The sequence below is a fragment of the Eschrichtius robustus genome, chromosome 10 (genome assembly GCF_028021215.1).
Source record: "Eschrichtius robustus isolate mEscRob2 chromosome 10, mEscRob2.pri, whole genome shotgun sequence".
In the NCBI taxonomy this organism is placed as follows: Eukaryota; Metazoa; Chordata; class Mammalia; order Artiodactyla; family Eschrichtiidae; genus Eschrichtius; species Eschrichtius robustus.
Window position 1 is genome coordinate 92,061,018 of NC_090833.1, and position 20,976 is coordinate 92,081,993.

The following is a 20,976-nucleotide window of genomic DNA, read 5'->3' on the forward strand; positions in this document are numbered from 1 at the left end:
ATAAACCTAAGAGGGTAGAGGAAAGAAATTTCCTCTCAGACATTAGCAATGAAGGGGAAAAAATGTTTTAGTGGTGACATGGGAATGAACTTTGGAGTTGGTCAAATCATCACAATGGTCACATCAGTCATCTATGCTGAGCAGCCCTCCCTTGGTATTCTTGTCCTGCCTCTATTTCTCACGATATCTGGTAGCACTGCAGTGCCCAGGAATGTAATGAGCTCTCTCCAAGGTGAGGCCTATATGCAGATATTATTTTATAAACTATTTCCAGAATCTTGTTCAAGGTAAAACCATACAATTCATGTTCTAAGTTCGAAGGCAGCTCAGCTCACAGAGAAGACCTTTGAGAAAGCACAACATGCTTACGGGTCTCTGGCATGGTATCAATGTCAGCCTCTAGACTGTGTCAAAAGCAATTCTGCACTCCCTCGTATTGACCAAACATGGGTAAAATACCTCTTCTGGTGCTTCCTTCTCTCTGATGATGTAGCTACCTGGGAGCCTGTAAGAACTCACTAATACTATGCTTTCTAAGAGCAGTTTCTGCTCTCACTCAAAATTGTCCCCCACATGGTATAGTTTTTCTTTAATCATGTGGATAGCTTCAAGATTAGTTTTTTGGTTTTTGGTATTTTTTACAATGGGATAACTTGATAATATATCTGAGAATACCCTTCCCAGTAATTCTAGTCTCCTTGACATCAGTAAGATACGGAAGAGAAAAACCTTTGTAAAATGGTGTTAAGGAAAATTATCCAAAAGCCTGAAAAAAACTAAAGGGACTTTTGCCTGTTCTTTCTTAGTTATGCTAGGGTTTGATTATCAGGCCTGCCTGCGGATTATCTGAATCTCTAGGCATGTACCTTTGCATCTTTGTTTAACTTGTTATTTACTATTGATAAAGGTATGGTGTAATTCTGAAGGGGTTGATGTTAATTGGTACCTTGATTTCTGTCAGATAGCAATACAAATAATGTCTGTTCAGTAGGGATGCAAATGATTCCTTTCTGATGGAAAATACAATTTCCAAAATTCAGAATGTTAGCTGATTTTCCCTACAGAACATTAGCTATTTTTTATCTAAAATCAGTAATCCTATTTAAGAATTCTTCCAGCTACTATAAAAGCTTCTACCCCATTTAGTTCTTTTGAATCAGCACTACCATCATGCCAGTTCTCTTATTAATGGGTTCATTAAATCTGTGCCATATACTCATTTTACATTTGCATGAGAGTCATGAGTTTAATTTATGAAAATGATACTTTGACAAGGAGCAATTGTGAGTAGCACAATGTGCACCAGTCAACAAACCATGGGCACACAAAGTAAGGGCTACCTGCATGGACATACACACCAAAAAACCGGTCACTTTCAAACAGTATCTCTGCTATCTTTTCCCTGCTTTTATTTGGGTTCATAAGAGCTCAGATTTCCCAATATCTAGTAGATATGTTAAGTTTCTCTGTTAAAAATATGTAGGCTTATATTTGTTTTAAGCTCATATATTATTTTTCATCAAAATTTTGGACTCTGCCCTTTTCCATAGGATAGTTAGTGCCTAGTGATTTGAGGGTGGGTCTGGTAACAGGCTCCTATCCAAAGCTGAGATTTATTCTGGAAAGTTTAAGCCTGCAGCTCCATACTGTAGGTGTCCTTACACCTACAACACTGAGGTGTCCTTACTCACCACCACCTCCCTGCCCTGCTTGTTCCCGCTGTCTGCCTGGAGAGAACCCTGGGGAGAACCTCCACCACTGCCCCACTCTTCCTTCTTTTTGGTCTTCCCCCTTACTTGGGGAGATTGCTTGTACACTTCTGCTTTTCCTTCTCCCTTCCCTTTGCCCCTCTTTTACCAAGTCTAATCATACTCCTTTGATGGGACTATTTCCCTTGCAATCAACTTCATTGCAATTGTTTTGATTAGTGGTTATTGGCACCATTCCCCTATCAAAAAGTACTAATCAAACACCTGACCTGGTGGGTGGGGATCAATTCCACTATGATGAGCAAAGGAGAGCTGAGAGGACACTGATTTCATAAATGTACTCGTGAATGTTTTAGTTATAAAGAGTTTTGTGTCCCTATACCATTTAGTAATTGTAGGCCTGTGAAACTGAATTTTAAATTAACAAAAACTCTGCATTGTTCAATTCAAAGGATATGTTCTACTTACTATTTTGTACCAGAACAAATGTTGAACTGGCACCAAAGATAAATGACACATCCTACCAGCCCTCAACGAGGTCACAGTCCAATGGAGTTGATAGGCATGTACATATAACATGCAAGATTTCTTTTATAAATATTGCAGAGGTATAAACCAGGTGAAATTAAGGCATAATTAGGGAGAAACACATGATTTAAGAATCTAAAAAGGCTTACCGGGGGCATTACATTTTATTTTATTATTATTTTATTTTAATGAAGTCCTGTTGCATTTTATATTGAGTTCTATGATCCATTTTGAGATCCATTTAATGTATATGAAAAGTGTAAGGTCTTTGTCTAGATTCATTTTTTTTTTAAACATCTTTTAAACATCTTTATTGAAGTATAATTGCTTTACAATGGTGTGTTAGTTTCTGCTTTATAACAAAGTGAATCAGTTATACATATACATATGTTCCCATATCTCTTCCCTCTTGCATCTCCCTCCCTCCCACCCTCCCTATCCAACCCCTCTAGGTGGTCACAAAGCACCGAGCTGATCTCCCTGTGCTATGCGGCTGCTTCCTACTAGCTATCTATTTTACATTTGGTAGTGTATATATGTCCATGACACTCTCTCACCCTGTCACATCTCACCCCACCCCCTCCCCATATCCTCAAGTCCATTCTCTAGTAGGTCTGTGTCTTTATTCCCGTCTTGCCACTAGGTTCTTCATGGCCTTTTTTTTTTTTTTTCCCTTAGATTCCGTACATATGTGTTAGCATACTGTATTTGTTTTTCTCTTTCTGACTTACTTCACTCTGTATGACAGACTCTAACTCCATCCACATCATTACAAATACCTCCATTTCATTTCTTTTTATGGCTGAGTAATATTCCATTGTATATATGTGTCACATCTTCTTTATCTTTTTTTTTTTTTTGCATGTAGCTGTCCAGTTGTTCCAGCACCAAAATTACACACAGAGAAACAGACAATCTCAATAGGCCTATATCTGTTAAAGGATTTGAAACTATAATTAATAACCTGCTGAAAAGAAAGCACTAGGGCCAGATTGGTTCACTGGTGAATTTTAACAAATGTTTTAGGGAAAATGTATGCTTATTCTCTAAAAATAGAACTAGAATGAATACTTTCTAACTCATTCTATGAAACCAGCATTATCCTAACACCAAAAGCATACAAAGCATTACAAAAAAAAAGGAAAAATTCAGACAAATGAATATAGTTGCAAAAATCCTGAACAAAATATTAGTCAATCAAATCCAACTATGTATGAACAGAATTATACACCATGGGCAAGTGGGATTTATTCCAGGTATACAAGGCTGGTTCAACATAAGAAAACCAACTAGTGTAATTCATCATATAAACAGGTTAAAGAAGAAAAACTATATGGTCCTATTAATAGATACAGAAAAAGCATTTGACAAATCCAGCATTCGTTCATGACAAAAACGTTCAGTAAACTAGAAATAGAAGGGAACTATTGCAACTTAATAATGAGAATTTACAAAACACCTACAGCTAATATATTTATTCGTGAGAAACTAGATGCTTTCTCACTAAGATTAAGAACAAGGCAAGGGGGCTTCCCTGGTGGCGCAGTGGTTGAGAATCTTCCTGCTAATGCAGGGGACACGGGTTCGAGACCTGGTCTGGGAAGATCCCACATGCCGCGGAGCAGCTAGGCCCGTGAGCCACAACTACTGAGCCTGCGCGCCTGGAGCCTGTGCTCCACAACAAGAGAGGCAACGATAGTGAGGGGCCCACGCACCGTGATGAAGAGTGGCCCCCGCTTGCCGCAACTAGAGAAAGCCCTCACAGAAACGAAGACCCAACACAGCCAAAAATAAATAAATAAATAAATAAAAAAGAACAAGGCAAGGATATCGCCTCAACACATTTTTTCAACATTGTCCTAGAATTCACAGCTAATATAATTAGACAAAAAAAGGAAATTAAAAGTATATAAATTGGAAAGGAAGAAATAAAACTGTTTTTGTAGATGACATGATCATCTATGTAGGAAATCTCACAGAATCAACAAAAAACTTTGAGATCTAATAAGCAATTATAGCAAGGTTGCAGGATACATTTTTCACATATACAAATTAATTGCTTCCCTGTACACCAGCAATGTACAACTGGGTTTTGAAATTAAAAACACAATATCATTTACATTAACACCCAAAAATGAAATACTTAGGTATAAGTCTAAGAAAATATGTGTAATATCTATATGAGGAAAAACTACAAACCTGTGAGGAAAGAAATCAAATAATTTAAACAAATGGAGAGATACTACATGGTCACGTATAGGATGATCAAAATTGTTAAGATGTCAGTTCTTCCCAACTTGATCTACAGATTTAATTAATCCCAATCAAAATCCCAAGTGATCTTGTGGATATTGACAAACTGATTCTAAAGTTTATAAAAACCCAGAATGGCTGACACAGTATTGAAGGGAGAGAACAAAGTTGGAGGATTAACATTACCCAAAATCAAGACTTACTCTAAAGTTAACAGTAATCAAGACAGTGTGGTATGGGCAAAAGAATAGACAAATAGATCAATGGAACTGAATAGAAAGCCCAGAAACAGACCAAGACAAATACAGTCAACTGATTTTGACAAAAGAACAGAGGCAATATGATGAACAAAGATAGTCTTTTCAACAAACAATGTTGGAATAACTAGACATCCACATGCAAAAAAAAAAAAAAGTGAATTTAGAAACAAACCTTACACCTTTCACGAACATTAAGTTAAAATAGAGCACAGACCTAAATATAAAACACAAAGCTATAAAACTTCTGGAAGATAACATGGAAGAAAATCTTCCAACTCTACAACACTCTGGAAGAGGCAAAATTATGGAGACACTAAAAAGATTAGGGGTTGCCAGGAATTAGGGACAAGAGAAGGAATGATGAACAGGTAGATTACAAGAATTTTTAGGGCAGTGAAACTATTATGTATGAGATTGTAATGGTCAATACATGTCATTATACATTTATCCAAACCTATAGAACGTACAACACAAATAGTGAACTCTAATGTAAAACTTAATTAACAACAATATATCAGTATTGGTTCATCAATTGTAAAAATGTACCACTAATGCAAGATGTTAATAATTGGGGAAAAGGGAATGGGGCGTTGGCAGGAGAATAGAATAAATGGAATCTCTATATCTGCTTAATATTTCTGTAAACCTAACACTGCTCAAAAAAATAAAGTTTCTAATTAAAGAAATAGTGGCAGAGAGAGTTGTAGATTTGTAGCAAAGTGCTGATTCATGAAGGTTTTAGAGATTTAACAAAAATGCAGTAAGTGATTGCTTAGGGCTAGGAGGCTTGTGGGGATAGTAGGGTGATAGGTATGGGATTTCTTCTTGAGGTGACAAAAATGTTTTAAAATTAACCGTCGTGATCACTGCACATATCTGTGAATATACTAAAAACGACTGAATTTTACACTCTAAATGGATGAGTTATAATCATATGTGAATTATATCTTAATAAATCTGGCTAAAAAATTAAATGGCCTAGATCTGTGTTATTAAATTAAATAAACAGCACTTAATAGTTTTTCTATAGCTCAAGTGTATGCTGTAAGGTTCTAACATATGACTTCTTCCCAGGAAGTCAATAATGTTTAAAAGTATAAAATTTCAGAGTTAATATCAATTTTTTACAGATTTCAATGACAAGAGAATCACAGATGCAAGGGCCAAGAGCCATTAAAATAGTTTCCTTCCAGATCACGGACTAATGAATAAGATTTCCAAATGTCAATATTGATGACATGGAAAAGTATACACTATTAATTTGGAGTGAAGCTGTCAGCATTTATTTTTGAATGAAAACGATTACAAAACCCTCTTCCCCAAACACACACATACAAATGCCGAAGAGTGCATCCTTCTTCGAGAAGCTACCAACTCAGCAGCCTTCAATGAAGGGCATACAAAAGATGGAGCGCACTACAAATATCCATTGTTGCCACCACCTCAGTAACAGAGGAGTGGCTTTATCATCGGAAGTAATCGAAAGAAAGAAAGAACAGATGGACGTCTGGTTTATGGGGACTCACACAGTAAGCGTCACCCGAGGTGGAGGGCTTGCCACGAATAGAAATTAGATGTTAGAAAGAGGGAACATGAGCGCAGCGGAGAGGAAGACGGTTTGGAGAAGGGATGCTCAATTATTTTATTCGGTTGTTTTATTTTGTGATATATGTCTGACAAACTGATTGCACAGAATCGCATTCTCTTACTGAGTGAAACTAATGAGTGTAATTATTTTAAATTGAGGCTATCTTATAAAAAAGCTGAAGAACTCGGGGGCTTCCCTGGTGGCACAGTGGTTTACATCCTGCCTGCTAATGCAGGGAACATGGGTTCGAGCCCTGGTCTGGGAAGATCCCACATGCCGCGGAGCAACTAGGCCCGTGAGCCACAATTACTGAGCCTGCGCGTCTGGAGCCTGTGCTCCGCAACAAGAGAGGCCACGATAATGAGAGGCCCGCGCACCGCGATGAAGAGGGGCCCCGGTTCGCCGAAACTAGAGTAAGCCCTCGCACAGAAACGAAGACCCAACACAGCCAAAAATAAATAAATTAATTAATTAATTAAAAAAAAAAAAAGAAAACCCCAAACATGATAAATATCAATACAAAGAAAACCAAGCCTGGGCACATCATACTCAGATTACTGATGAGTAAAGATAAGGAGAAAATCTTTAAAATATCCAGAAAATAAAAGACACAACACATACAGAGGAATAAAAAAAAAAAAAAAATGCTGAAGAACTAAAACCAAAAAAAATGATTTCTTTTGATTCTTTTAAAATATCCTATGAAAAGCTAGCTTTTAATAGGGACTTTAGATCGCTGTTATTTGGGGTATTTTGTACACTCTCTTCTATAGTTTCTAATTCACCTCTGTTTCATCAAGTGAAAAATCACATTTCATTGTACTTGTGCTCCATTTGTTCTCCATATAACATCTTCCCACCCTTGTTTTAGTATTATCTAAGATCTTGGGAGATTTAAATCAAAAACATGTGGATGATTTTGGACTCTAAGCTTGGAGCATCCACCAATTATGTTTGAATTCACGAGACTGAAATAGCTATTGGCAATAGTGTAACCAAGAGAGGAGATCCCTTCTTACACCTCACACATGTACATTTCACATGAGTGCCTTTACTGTAGCTTTATGACAAAGATGTTTAACCACCTGGCAATTAAAAAAAAAACAAAACACTTTGGTGCTCTAAATTCTTGTCATATTCTTCAAACTTATTGTCCTAAAAATATTTGTATAAACAACTGAATTTCAAAGGCATATTTTTAAAAGCTTTCTTATTATATATGCATATATAGATCAACTTCTTAAACACTGTAGGCTGTAAGATGGAAGAATTTCTGCATCTAAGTGAATGCTTCTTTTCTTAGACATATTTGCACAATCATTGCAGGCTAAAATTGATGGCGCTCCTGAATGCAAGTTCCCTATAAGGTAAAATTCAGTTTCCTGTACTTCATTCCTATAATCTATAAATATTGAAATGAGGTAACTAGAAGGTAAGTTCATTTAAAAATTTAACTAAATTATTTTTGTAGCACATTGAATATTGTTTATTAGCATATATATTTTAAGGCACTGACTTACATAGGAATGATTCCCAGGGTGAAAACATGTATGTGATGTTTTAGAGAATAAAACAAAATTATTCTTATAACATATGTATATATATAAATGCATATATTAGCCAATATCCATTTGTAAACCTTTATTCTATTCAAACTTAGTACTCCACTTCCAAAAAGATATGTCCACGTAAAGTTGATAAAGCTCACCTCTTAAAATATGTCTATGTTTAAAAGAAATAAAGGTGCACTATACACCAAATTCTGTTATTTAAATTTGTATTTCATATATAAATTGGACTACACTGCATTATGTAATACTCCATAGGTACTGAATAAGTAATAAAAACTAAAAATAGTATTTATCTAGATGATATGATTGACCAGAAGGTATGTCCTGGATTATTATAAATATTTCAAGAGGAGGAGGATTCTCTATAAAACCTTTTTCATCTGAAGTCCTGGGTCTTATGACATAGCTAGAACTTTATCTAAACATGTAGAGTTTCCTGATTTCCTTTGAAGAAATCAGTAAGAAACTCTTTGAAAAGAAGAAAAAAACAAAACAAAACAACAAAAGCAAGGGGCAAGTTAAAACATTTTATGTTGCTCTTTGTTTTACTAGATCTTATTTAATTTAAAATCAATTTGAAATCTCTAGTAATATGTAATGTTTACTTAAGTAGAAGCAATTAGACAAATAGTGTTTTAAGTACAGATGTACCCAGCCACTCTGATAATTCATTTTAAAGACACCTTAAGATAATAGGCTGAGATTTCCAAATAGATTTAGTTACAGGAGGGCTGGCTAACAAAGTCACTTCTAAAAGTTTGTGCCCTGATATTACAAACACCAATATAAAATATTGCCTATTATCTTTAGATCTCAATTTTGCATTAAGTTTTGGATGTATAACTGTAAAAAGCAACTTTATAATTCAGTGGTATTTGGGGGCAAACTTAATAATATTTTTTCCAGAAAAAAATATAATGGAAGCAAAAAATCTCTATTCAATTGGAATTTTTAAATTTTAGTCACAAAATTAATAGAGGCACATAGTTTAAAAAATCAAATAGCACTAAAATGTTTACGTTGAAAATTAGCTTTTCACAGAAGCTGTGGAACTTGGGCAAGTCATTTACCTGTCTGTGCTTCAGTTTCCTCATCTGTAAAATGGGGATAATAATATGTCAGATTCACAGAGGTGCTGTGAGGACTAAATGAATTAACGCATGTGAAAGACTTGGTACAATGCCTGGCCATAGCAGGATCTTTATAGATTCAACTATTATTATTACTGTTCCCACCCTCAGAAGTAATCGTCTCGATTCCCATAAACAGTCTCTGTCTCTTTCCGAACAGAATGTTTCCTCCTACTCTCAATTAAATGTAAATCTGTTTGAGGGGAAGCACAGGACATGCATTCATATTTAGTTGAAGTTAAAATTTCAAAATTTGGAACACATCTACCTGATTCCTTTTTCTCATCCTTCTGGATAGAATATGGAATGTTTGTTTTCCTGTTTATCTAATCCAAAATATTCAAAACACTTTCAAGGTCTGTAGAGAACAGACTTGTGGTTGCCATGTGGGGGGGTGGGGGGAAGTACTGGGAGTTTGGGATTAGCAGATGCAAACTAGTATATATAGGATGGATAAACAACAAAGTGCTACCATATAGCACAGGGAACTATATTCAGTATCCTGTGATAAACTGTAATGGAAAAGAATATGAGAAAGAATGCATATATATATGTGTGTGTATATATATATATATACGCATATATATATATATATATACGCATATATATATATATATATATATATATATATATATATATATATATATATAAAAACTGGATTACTGTGCTGTATAGCAGAAATTAACACAACATTGTAAAGTCAACTATACGTCAAGAAAATAAATTAAAACAAAAAACTCTTTCAGGGTCTGAATAATAATCATCTTTCAGGACTGAGCCTGAATTTACAGCTGGACTTACACATATATCTTTCTATCTCAAAATATATTTTATAGAGGTAAGTCATTGTCTCAGTTTTTGTCATTACTTATAAGCTTATGTTTTGATAGAGTTTATATGGAAATACCATGTGGCAAAACTGCCTATTTCACACCCTAGGAGGTGGGAAGGGTATAAGGACTCATCATCATCGACCCAGATTCTCATCTGATTCAACTAATTGGCATTTCAGTCTCACAAGCAACATTTGAAATTTTTATTGCAAGGAACTAATGGGATGAAGAACAACACAAGTAATCAAATCAAATAAAGGCATCTGCTGGAGTGGGATCCCAGGGTCCCACCCCACAGCTTTTTATGGAGAATTTTGTTTTCATGGAAAGGCCAGAATTCCCTAGAGGTGGAGTTTCATGATCAGAAAGTAAAGAAAAACCTCTATGTATTATTAATATCAACACACAAAATAATACAACTGCATTACACATTTCTCAATTTAGAATAAGGATAGCATGTATGAACATGTTTTGGGAAGGTTATTGAAATTCTCTAAATCACTTTGGTATCCTTAAGTTTCTTAAGGCATTTATCAAAACTCCACAAGAACAGAACTCTTCTTTGTTGCTTGAGTCAATAAAAATCTGACTCAACTTCTATTTTAGGTCTCAGATTTTTAATGGAGTAAACCAGGATTTCCTTCGTAATGAAACTACAAGGCCTGCACTATACTGCAATTCAGTAAACTCTGAATTATAAATGCTAAAATTCCTCTTGACAGTAAGGAGTAGCATAATTCTTTGTTGGGAGCAACATTATCGGACAATTTTTCTTAAGAAACGGAGAATTTATTAAAGCATCTTATGGGCTCACAGAATCAATAAGAGGCTGAAGGACTGGGCTTGGGAAATAAGTAGAAACCAAATACCCCTGGATCAAGGGTGGGAGTGGGTGAGGGGGCAGGACCATATTTGCCTTTTGGTTGGACCCTGCTGCCCCCTTTATTTTTGCCTGTTCAGGACCAACCAAGAGCTAACAATCCTCTTATTTTTAGTTTTTTTTTGAGGAACCTCCCCTACTTCTGGGTATATAGTTAATGGAATTGAAATCAGGATCTCATTAAGATTTCTGCACTCCTACATTCACTGCAACAATATTATTCACAATGGCCAAGATGTGGAAGCAACCTAAATGTCCATCAACAGACGAATGGATAAAAGATATGTGAGATATATATAATGGACTATTATTCAGTGTTAAAAAAGAAGGAAATCCTGCCATTTGTGACAACATGAATGAATGTGGAAAAATTATGCTAAGTGAAGTAAGTCAGACACAGAAGGACAAATACTACATGATACCACTTACGTGAGGAATCTAAAATCGTCAAATCACAGAAGCACAGAGTAGAATGGTGGTTGGCAGGGGCTGAGGGGAGGGGGAATAGAGAAGGTGTTAGTTAAAGGGAACAAAGTTCCAGTTATGCAAGATGAATAAGTCCTAGAGATCTTCTGTACAGAATAGTGCCTCTGGTTAGTAACACTGTACGTGCTCTTAAAAATTTGCTAAGGGGATAGATCTTACGTTGTGTTCTTATCCCAAAATAATAATAAGAAGAAGAAGAAGAAGGAGAAGAAAAAGGGTGGAAGAAAAGAACAACAACCTGCTTAATACAGAGTGCAGGTCACAGCCCCACTCTCATCTGCAGGTGAAGTGGTTTCCACAGTAGCAGGAAACACGCTGCCTCTCAAGAGGAAATCACATCTGGGTTAATTCCACAGAGTCAGGGGCGGGTGGGTGCTGGACAGTCGAAAAATAACAAGCACAGTTTCCCAAATTTACATCTATTCATGTACATGAAACAGGCTGGGACCTGGGAGCCTTTGCTGCAGGGCTGCAGTGCTTGCACCTGGACAAATGTCTCTTAGAGCAACAAAATGCAAAGAAACTATAAGGGACTAAAAATAACTGCGTGCATGCACAGTTGGGGCAAATTCTGGACAAAAGATACAGAAAGACCAAAAAAGCCCAACTGCCACTTCTGAAGAGCTAGAAGCAAAAACGGGGGTCGGGAGCAAAGGCTGGGTTCTGCGCATGCCCCCTGCACTCAGCACCACCCAAGGGGTGGGCAGACCACCTAAGCCACCCCTCCGGCCCAACCCCGGGACACACCACTACCTCCCCCCCATATAAGGAACCAGCTGCCCCCACCCCCACCCCCAGGAAGCGAGCAAGGGAACCTGTTGCTTGTTCTCGCTCCCCCTGCTGCAGCAGGGGTCCCAATAAAGCTTTGCCTGAATTTCTTGTCTGGTCTCTGATCAATTTCTATTGATTAAGGAGGCCAAGAACCCTGGTCAGTAACATACACACTTCAAATTCCAGAAATTGTAAGTCTTGCTGAACACAATTCTCTTTCAGATAAGGAAGGGTACCACCCACTCACCAAAGGCAGAAAACCTCAAGTCTCTGCATCCAGCCCCAATCCTAGGATCTCTGGATGTTGTCTAATCCTCCTCTAAGACGGTCACAGGCACATCTACATCATCAGAAACCCACAGAGTAATGGTGAATGTAACCATCACTATAGTGGTCTATATAAAATGGTCTGACAAGGGAAAGGGATGGGGGAGGAAGATGAGTTACGGAGCATGGAAGGAAACATGTGTAGGCATGTGCGTCTGCATCATTCGTGATACTGTGACGTCCCTCAGCCACTCTCTGCTCCATGGTCACCTTGTTCTCAGCCAGCACCAGGCTCATTGGTGTCTTCACTTGGTGACACGATCCAGACCTTCATTTCTGAAGGAACTGAGACCTTCACAGCCCAGCCAATGTGGTGTTGTTGCCTCTTGGATTTTCATAAGCTATAGATGTAGGGAGGCAGGACACAAGATCCCTTTGATCATCAGAAAGGATTTCTCCCACCCATCTCCTAACACTTTTTTCCCAGCTTGCCTAGTGATCAGCAGAGCCCAGGATGCCAGGGGCAGCACCAGCTTTCATTCAGTGGAGCCACTGTTGTGCCAGCTGGTGGACGCATCCCTCCTATGGGTCAGACCATCTCTAAGTAATCAGAGTCGCCACTTAGTGACAGGAAGAAAAGGGTTTGTAAGCAGGTCATTAAATGGTTCACAAGTGAAAGTGGAAGTGGTCACTAGTTCAGAAGAATAGTCAGGTCCTATAAAACAATGTGTCATAGAAATGGTCAAGATGTATATATACACACTACTATATATAAAATAGATAACCAATAAGAACTTACAGTATAGCACAGGGAACTCTACTCAATACTCTGTAATGACCTATATGGGAATAGAATCTAAAAAAGAGTGAATACATGTATATGTATGACTGATTCACTTTGCTGTACAGCAGAAAGTAACACAACGTTGTAAATCAATTATACTCCAATAAAAATTAATTAACAAAAATAAATGATACCAATCAAAAAAAAGAAAGATGTGACCCAGAGTACTGCTTCTGCCACTGAAGAGCTCTAGCTCAGCTGCCCTGGACCCATCCATGTAGCTGGACAGGCCATTGCTTCTGCCTGCTGTGGTGCCCCCCTCCCCCAAGAACTCCACACCTGCAATCACAACAATAAAATCCGACTGCTTCTTAATCTTTTCCCCACTTGTTCCTGACTCTCAGTCTTGGGTTGCAGGATCCCAGTGGCCGAGCCCAAGGTTCAGGCCCTCACACTGGCTGCCAGAGGCACCAAGAAGGGGAATCTGCTCCCTTCATTCATTGTCATTCTGAATGAGTTGATACACCTAATTGTTGTATTTTCATGTCTTCCCAGAAGAAAGCTGTCAAGGAACAGCCTATTGTAAACAAACTCTATTTAGAGTATAATTGAAGAACCAAATTAAAAAAAGAATCCTAAGCTTCAGTTAAATCAATAAATAATAAACACATACATACATATGTACATACATCAAAAGAAGAAGAGAACGTAACAGTTTATCCTCCAATTGACACATGAATACATTCCTTACTCTCAGCAGGTTCATAGAAGCAAACAGGGACCCCTGAGAGACTCAGGCCCTGTGCTCTCATTTTCCTTTTTAGTGCCGACGAAACACCCTCCAAAGTGCTCACATGGTTAATTATTGGCAGAACTAGAGTGAAGAGGCCACACTAAACATTGAGCTTCCTGGGAACACCATCCAAGCCTTACACATCCACCGCAAGTCACACGGTGCCTGTCACATAGTAAGCCCCAAATATTTTTTACTAAATGACCGAGTCCACACACTTTCCAATATATTAAGCTTTATGTACCTCCATTCATAAGCATTTCACAGTTAAGGACTGAATTTTAGACTTCCATTCCCCTCATCTCCTTAATTCCATGCTAACTGAAAGATAGCACCTTGAGAACACAGGAATTCTAGACATTCTGGTGATTCAAGTCATGTTGCAAAAGCAGAATTGTTGCAGGTTTTTTTCCTTCCTCAAATAATACTTGGCACAGAAAAAGCACACGGATGCAGCACACTGCATTTTCCCCTGCCAGCAGCTCGCTCACGGAGCATCTACTCATGAAAACACAATTTTTAAAATTTATTTATTTATTTTATTGAAGTATAGTTGATTTACAATGTTGTGTTAGTTTTAGGCGTACAGCAAAGTGATTCAGTTATACATACATATATATATATGCACATATACATATATATATTCTTTTGCAGATTTTTTCCCATATAGGTTATTACAAAATATTGAGTGTTTTCCCTGTGCTGTACAGCAGGTCCTTATGAAAACATTTTAATACCCAGATAGATAACCACTTATAGGTATTACAAGGATACCATTCAAAATAGGGAACAGTAAGTGACTCCTTCACATTAGGTCAGGCAGAGTTTGCTCATTTACTTTTTAAGTGTTTTTTATTGATTTTGTTTTGTTTTGTTCTGTTTTATCTTGCCTAAGAACTAGTGGGACAGAATCATTGAATGCGTAAGCCGAAAGGACTCTGGACCAGTGCTCTAATGGAACAGATGAAGAGAACTCACCCAGAGACCAAGGACCTGGCCAGCACTCCTATCCCAGGGCTTTATCACCACCACACATGGTCTCGGGGGCCACGTTCATTGAATGCCTACCACTTGGTCTGTATCCTATTTGATTTTACAGAGAAATAACAGTCACCTTTTCCTCCCTATTGCAGAAGGTATTCTTGTGACTTTGATAGTGAGAATGCATTTAAGAAACATTTTTAAAGCACATCTTTCCAAATGCGAATATGAATATGTGGATGTTTTTGGTCTTGTACATTCAATAATATGAAACTACAGTGACTGAAAGAGTATAACTAAAGTAGGAAAGAACACTCTCTTTTCTCCCTAAAAATGTGTCAGAATCATTGTGCTTATAAAAGCCTGGAATCACAAAAGTCATTGATGAAAAATATGATTGGGATAGCTCCAATTAGATACTTTCTAAAATAGTTTTCTTTCCTCTTTCTCAAGTATTTTAAGCTACAGAGAAGCTCCTTAACTGTAATAGGGTTCATTGAAGACTGACTCTTCAGAGCTGAGCAGAGCCCAGGCTGCCCTCAAGCGCATGTGTGGGAGAGATGCTCTCAGTTCAAGGCAGGCTCTCTGTGCCCTGAAATCTGGCTAAAGCTGCACAGTGCTACGAAGACAACTTGTGAGGAAAGAGCGGGGAGTGTGCAGGAAAGCAACAGAGCCTGGCTCTCAGGGAAGATCACGGTACAGGGGCCAAATAGTCTGGGTTGGGCCTGGTCCCCAGTCCCCAGCAAACTTGGAAACACCACGAAATCACTTCAGAGTCTCTCAAACAATATGTCACTGTGAAGTCTTTAAATTCTATACCAGCTCTGTAACTCTTTATTTTCATCGCTTAATCCAGCGGTCCCCAACCCACTGTGCGAGGCCTGTTAGGAACCAGGGGGCACAGCAGGAGGTGAACAGTGGGTGAGAGAGAGAGAGAGAAGCTTCATCTGTTGCTCCACACTGCTTGCATTACCACCTGAATCACGCCCGCCACTGTAGCTCACATTACTGCCTAAACCATCCCCCCTGCTTCCGTGGAAAAAACTGTCTTCCACGAAACTGGTCCCTGGTGCCAAAAAAGTTGGGGACCGCTGGAATCGGTTTGCCACAATTTACCATGTAACCTCTTGTAATTCTCATTAGGTTTCAGCAGCTTTGGACTTGTCACTTACCTTGACATCGGAGCTCTACAAAATTGTCTAAATTAATGAAAAATTCCATAGAGCATGATATCACGTATCTTAAGAGACTGCCTTTCTGTTCATGTTATTCATTGGTTACTAGACTTATCTACCTGTGGTTAACCTATCTCAAAAGTTAGCAAATATTATTCAGCAGAAACGAATGTTTCTAATACAGTGTGTCAAAAATTACATTAAATTTTCCCCAAGATATAGTCCCTAATACAATTTTTGCTTCTCTTATTATGTTACAAATGATAAAATGACTGCCTGAAAGTTGAAGTTGTCTTGAAGAGTTTAGCACCCTCAAAAAAACACTTCTATATAGACTTTTTCTTATTTGAACACATTACTTTTTTTAATGATTTCTTCTGAAATAATTATAAACTGACAGGAAGTTGCAAAAATAGGACAGTAAAGCCCCAAGTAATCTTCATCTGGTTTTCCTAATTGGTTACATTTTATCTAACAATAGGATACTATCAAAGCTGGGAAATTGACATTGCTACAAGGTATATGTGTGCCATATTATCACATGTGTTGCCACCACCAAGATCAAGATACATAACTGTTCCATCACCACAAAGATCTCCCTCCTGTTACCCCGATATATAGTCACACTTACCTTCCTCCCACCCTGGCCCCCATGCACCATCCCTAAAACTTGGCAACCACTTATCTGTCTCCTTCTTTGTCATCTTGAGAATGCTATATAAATGTATTCATATAATATGTGACCTTCAAACACCAACCTCAAATGTTGGCTTTTTTCACCCAGCATGTTTTTTGAGATCCATCCAAGTACTTGCATGTATCAGTAGTTAATCCTTTTTACTGTTAAGTAGTGTTTCATAGTATTAATGTACCACGGTTTGTTTAACCATTCACTTATTCTAGAACATTTTTATTGTTTCTAGTTTGGGACTATTACAAACAAAGCTGCTAGAAACAATCATGTAGAGATATTTGCATGGACATAAAATTTAATTTCTCTGGGATGAACGTATATGATACTTTTGAACATTTTTGGAAAACCAGTGTATATACTTATGTGGTTCTGTTGCTTCTTATGTCACTGAAAGAAAAGGATGAACTTGGTGATTTGAACTCCCAGCTCAAGTGCCACATAAATGACCATGTGCCCTGAAGGAGACCACTGTCTCCTGTAGCTACAGGGCTGGAAATCAAGCACAGAACCTCATCGTGCAACTGGTTGAATTACAATGCAAGTTGAACTCCCAGTTTTGAAGGGCATCTACTGTTGAATCAATGTGAGGGTATTGATTGGGAAAGAACTGGATCTTATAAGTCGGGATGGGGACCCGTGGGAAGATCCTGATGAAGCTGGGGATATTGAGCCCCTAAACTGTGATGAATCTTTTATTACCAGTGGTATTGGCCTCCCCGGCCCCAGCAGAGATGGCTTCCTCAACCCCAGTGGAAGCGGCCTCTCTACATACAGGGTATCAGCCTTTCCATCTCCTTCTGAGGGGATTAACCCTGCATTGCCTGAGGAAAGGGTCATAGCTTCCCCTGACGCAATTGTCATGTAACAGAATTATTAGTCTCCTCAGGACCCACCCCTACCACCCCACCTTACTTCTGGACCTTTAACTAGACTCAAGCTCAGCAGGTCCCTAAAGGTGGGATACAATCTGTGACTCATGAGGAAGTGCATTACATTCCAAAATAATGACTTCCATGTTCTAAGTTACACAGACAAAATCTTGGCAAATGTGTGGGAATAAGTACTAAAGGTGTGGGAAAATGGAAGAAGGAATTCCTTATAAGGTTGAATGAGGCTGAATGTATGGGCTCACTAAATAGGGCTTCTGCATTTACTGTTGCAGCTTGAGGAATTAGAAAGGGCTCTAGCAGTTTTGTTGGTTGGTTGGCTGAAACATAGGCCAAAAGGTGGCCCCCCATGAGTACCCTGGAAATGCTGGACTTGCCTCAGTTTAAGCTAGAGAAGAACTTCAGAGGCTTAGGGATAGAGGAATGTTAGAGTAGATTTGTCACTTAAAACCTGCTCACCTGACTGGGGGGTTCCAGAAGTTTTACCTTCCATCAATACTGTGAGGAATAAATCTATGAGAGGATCCCCAATATCCTTTGTGGACAAAGAATGTCACCTGCCATACCAGTAAACAAAGGATCTTGCAGCCACCAATCCACCAGCCACTGCAGCCACCCCTGATAGTGCACCCTGAGGGGATTTAAGATGTAGAAAAACAGGATACTGGCCCTAGATAGTTTAGGTGCATATCAAAGGAATACTTTTATTAAGCCCAGATTCTTACATCTTCCCATACATAGAAAAGTGTTAAAATCGTTAACTTGAGATGTCTGGTTTTCCTTTAATTAGCAGGAAAGTTTTGATGTTTGATTACTTGGGTTTTTTTGGCAAAACTCCTATATATTCTGTTTCTCTTTGGAACTGTCCCCAGAGCTATCTGAGAGGCTGTATCCCAGGCTTAAGTCCTCAGTTATGTTCCAAATGCAACATAATTTTCAACTTTTAAGTTGCGCATTTTTTTTTCAGTTGACACCTTGAATACTCTATGGTTGCTTTCTCTGTAGATCAGACCTCACAGTGGGAAATGCAATCACTGCATTGGGAAACCTAAATGCAAAGAGGGTAATTGAATCCTGAGGTGGTAGGGGCCAAGTGACAATATTCAACCACTGAAGGCAAAGTGGACATGGTTACCTTAATGTACAGCAGAGTCAAAGCAGCAATCAGAATAGTCTGACTCATGCTGACTTATGGTGTTGATTAATTGATCATGGTGTTCCTAGAAGTGAAATAGATAGGAAGCCTACTAAATTTGTACTTCTCTGTATAAGCAGAAAAGTTCTAGGTCAAGTGAATAAAAGTCGAACCTGAATCATAAACACAGAGAGTCACATCCCTTCAATACATTCCTAGACATGAGCCAGTTTATGGATCCCGAACCCCTGGAATGAAGGAGAGGCTGGGCCCCATTAAGGAAGGACCCCAGTGCACTCTGAAAGTTTATACTGTCAATTCTTGCCCCAGCCTTCCCCAGAATGATGTTTGGCATTTTACCAGAGTAACTGTGCATTGGGGAAAAGGAAATTATTAGACCTTTTGGGGAACAACGGACTCTGGCTTTGAAATGATACTAATTCCAAGAGACCTAAAACATTGCAGGGGCCCAAAAGTCAGAGTAGAGCTTATGGAAGTCAAGCGACTAATGGAGTTTTAGCTCAGTTCTGTCTCACCATGGGCCCAATGGTTCTCCAAACCAATCATGTGGTTATTTCTCCAGTTCTGGAATGTATACTTGGTATAGACATATTTAGCAGCTGGCAGATTCTCCACATTTGTTCCCTGACCTGTGGAGGGAGGGTTATTATGATGGGAAAGACGAAGTAAAAGCCAGGAGAACTGCCTCTACCTAGGAAAACAATAAATAAAATTTAATACCACATTCATGGAGGGACTGCAGAGTTTACGGCCAGCATCAAGGACTTGAAGGAGGCAGGGGTGGTGATTCCTACAACATCCTATCTGGCCTGTGCACAAGAGAGATGGATCTTGAGAATGACAGTAGATTATCATAATCTTAACCAGGTGGTGACTCCAATTGTAGCTGTTGTTGCAGATGTGGTTTCATTGCTTGAGAAAGTTAACACTCACCCTGGTAAATGGTATGTAAGTATATGGATTTGGTCTGGAAAATGCCTTTTTATCCATCCCTGTCCATTAGGCCCACCAGAAGCAGATTGCTTTCAGCTGGCAAGGCCAGTAATACACCTTCACTGTCCTACCTCATGAGTATATCAACTTTCCAGCCTGATGCCATTATTTAGTTTGCTAGAAAATACACCTGACTCTCCCTTCCATAAGATATCACACTGGTCTATTACATTGCTGACGCTATGCTGGTTGGATCTAGTGAACGAGCAGTAGCAACTACTCTAGATTTGTTGGTAAGGTATTTATGTGTCAGAGGACAGAAAATAGATAAGACAAAATGCCATGGCCTCCTACATCAGTGAGATTTCTAGGGGCCCAGTGGTATGAGCCATGTCAAGATATCCCTTCTAAGGTGAAGGATAAGTTGTCGTCTCTGACACCTCCTACAACCAAAGCACAGGCACAGCTCTTAGTGATTTCTTTGGGTTTTGGAGGCAACGTATTCCTCATCTGGATGTGTTACTCCAGACTTTTTAATGAAGTGACTCCAAAAGCTGCTAGTTTAGGATGGAAGCCAGAACAAGAGAAGGCTGTGTAACAGGTCCAGGCTGCAGTGCAAGCTGCTTTGCCACTTGGGCCATAAGATCCAGAAGACACAATGGTGTTGACATGTCTGTGGCAAATAAGGATGCTGTCTGGAGCCTTTCGAAGGCCCGCATAGGTGAATCAAAGCACAGGCCTTAAGAACTGTGGAGCAAGGCCCTTCCATCATTTTGGTAACTAGTCTCCTTTTGAGAAACAAGAGGTCTGCTACTGAACTTTGTAGAGACTGAACACTTAACCTTGGGCCATCAAGTTACCATGTGACCTGAGCTGCCCATCATGAACTAAGTGGTATCTTAACCACCAAGCCATAACAGAGGACATGCACAGCAGCACTCCATCGTCAAATGGATATGGTATATATGTGATCAGGCCAGAGCAGGTCTTGAAGGCACAAGTAAGTTCCATGAAGAAGTAGCTCAAAGGCCCACAGTCCTCACTTCTGCTACACTACCTTTTCTCTCCCAGCCTGCACCTATGACGTCAAGGGGACTTCCCTACTCTTAATTGACGGAGGGAGACTCAGGCAGGCCTGGTTTACAAATGGTTCTGCACAATATGCAGGCACTACCCAAAAGTGGATAGCTACTGCCCTCAGCCCCTCTCTGAGACATCTCTGAAGGACAGTGGTGAAGAGAAATCCTCCCAGTGGGCAGAACTTGAGGCCATGCACCTGGCTGAGGGAGAAACACTT

General features: G+C 38.9%; 1 protein-coding gene across 8 annotated transcripts in view; it reads right to left on the minus strand.

Annotated features, from left to right (window-relative positions):
* The window catches only part of LOC137770222 (contactin-associated protein-like 3B), a 156,218-nt gene that overhangs the window by 110,560 nt on the left and 24,682 nt on the right, over positions 1-20,976 (minus strand). The gene's annotated exons all lie outside the window — the stretch shown is intronic.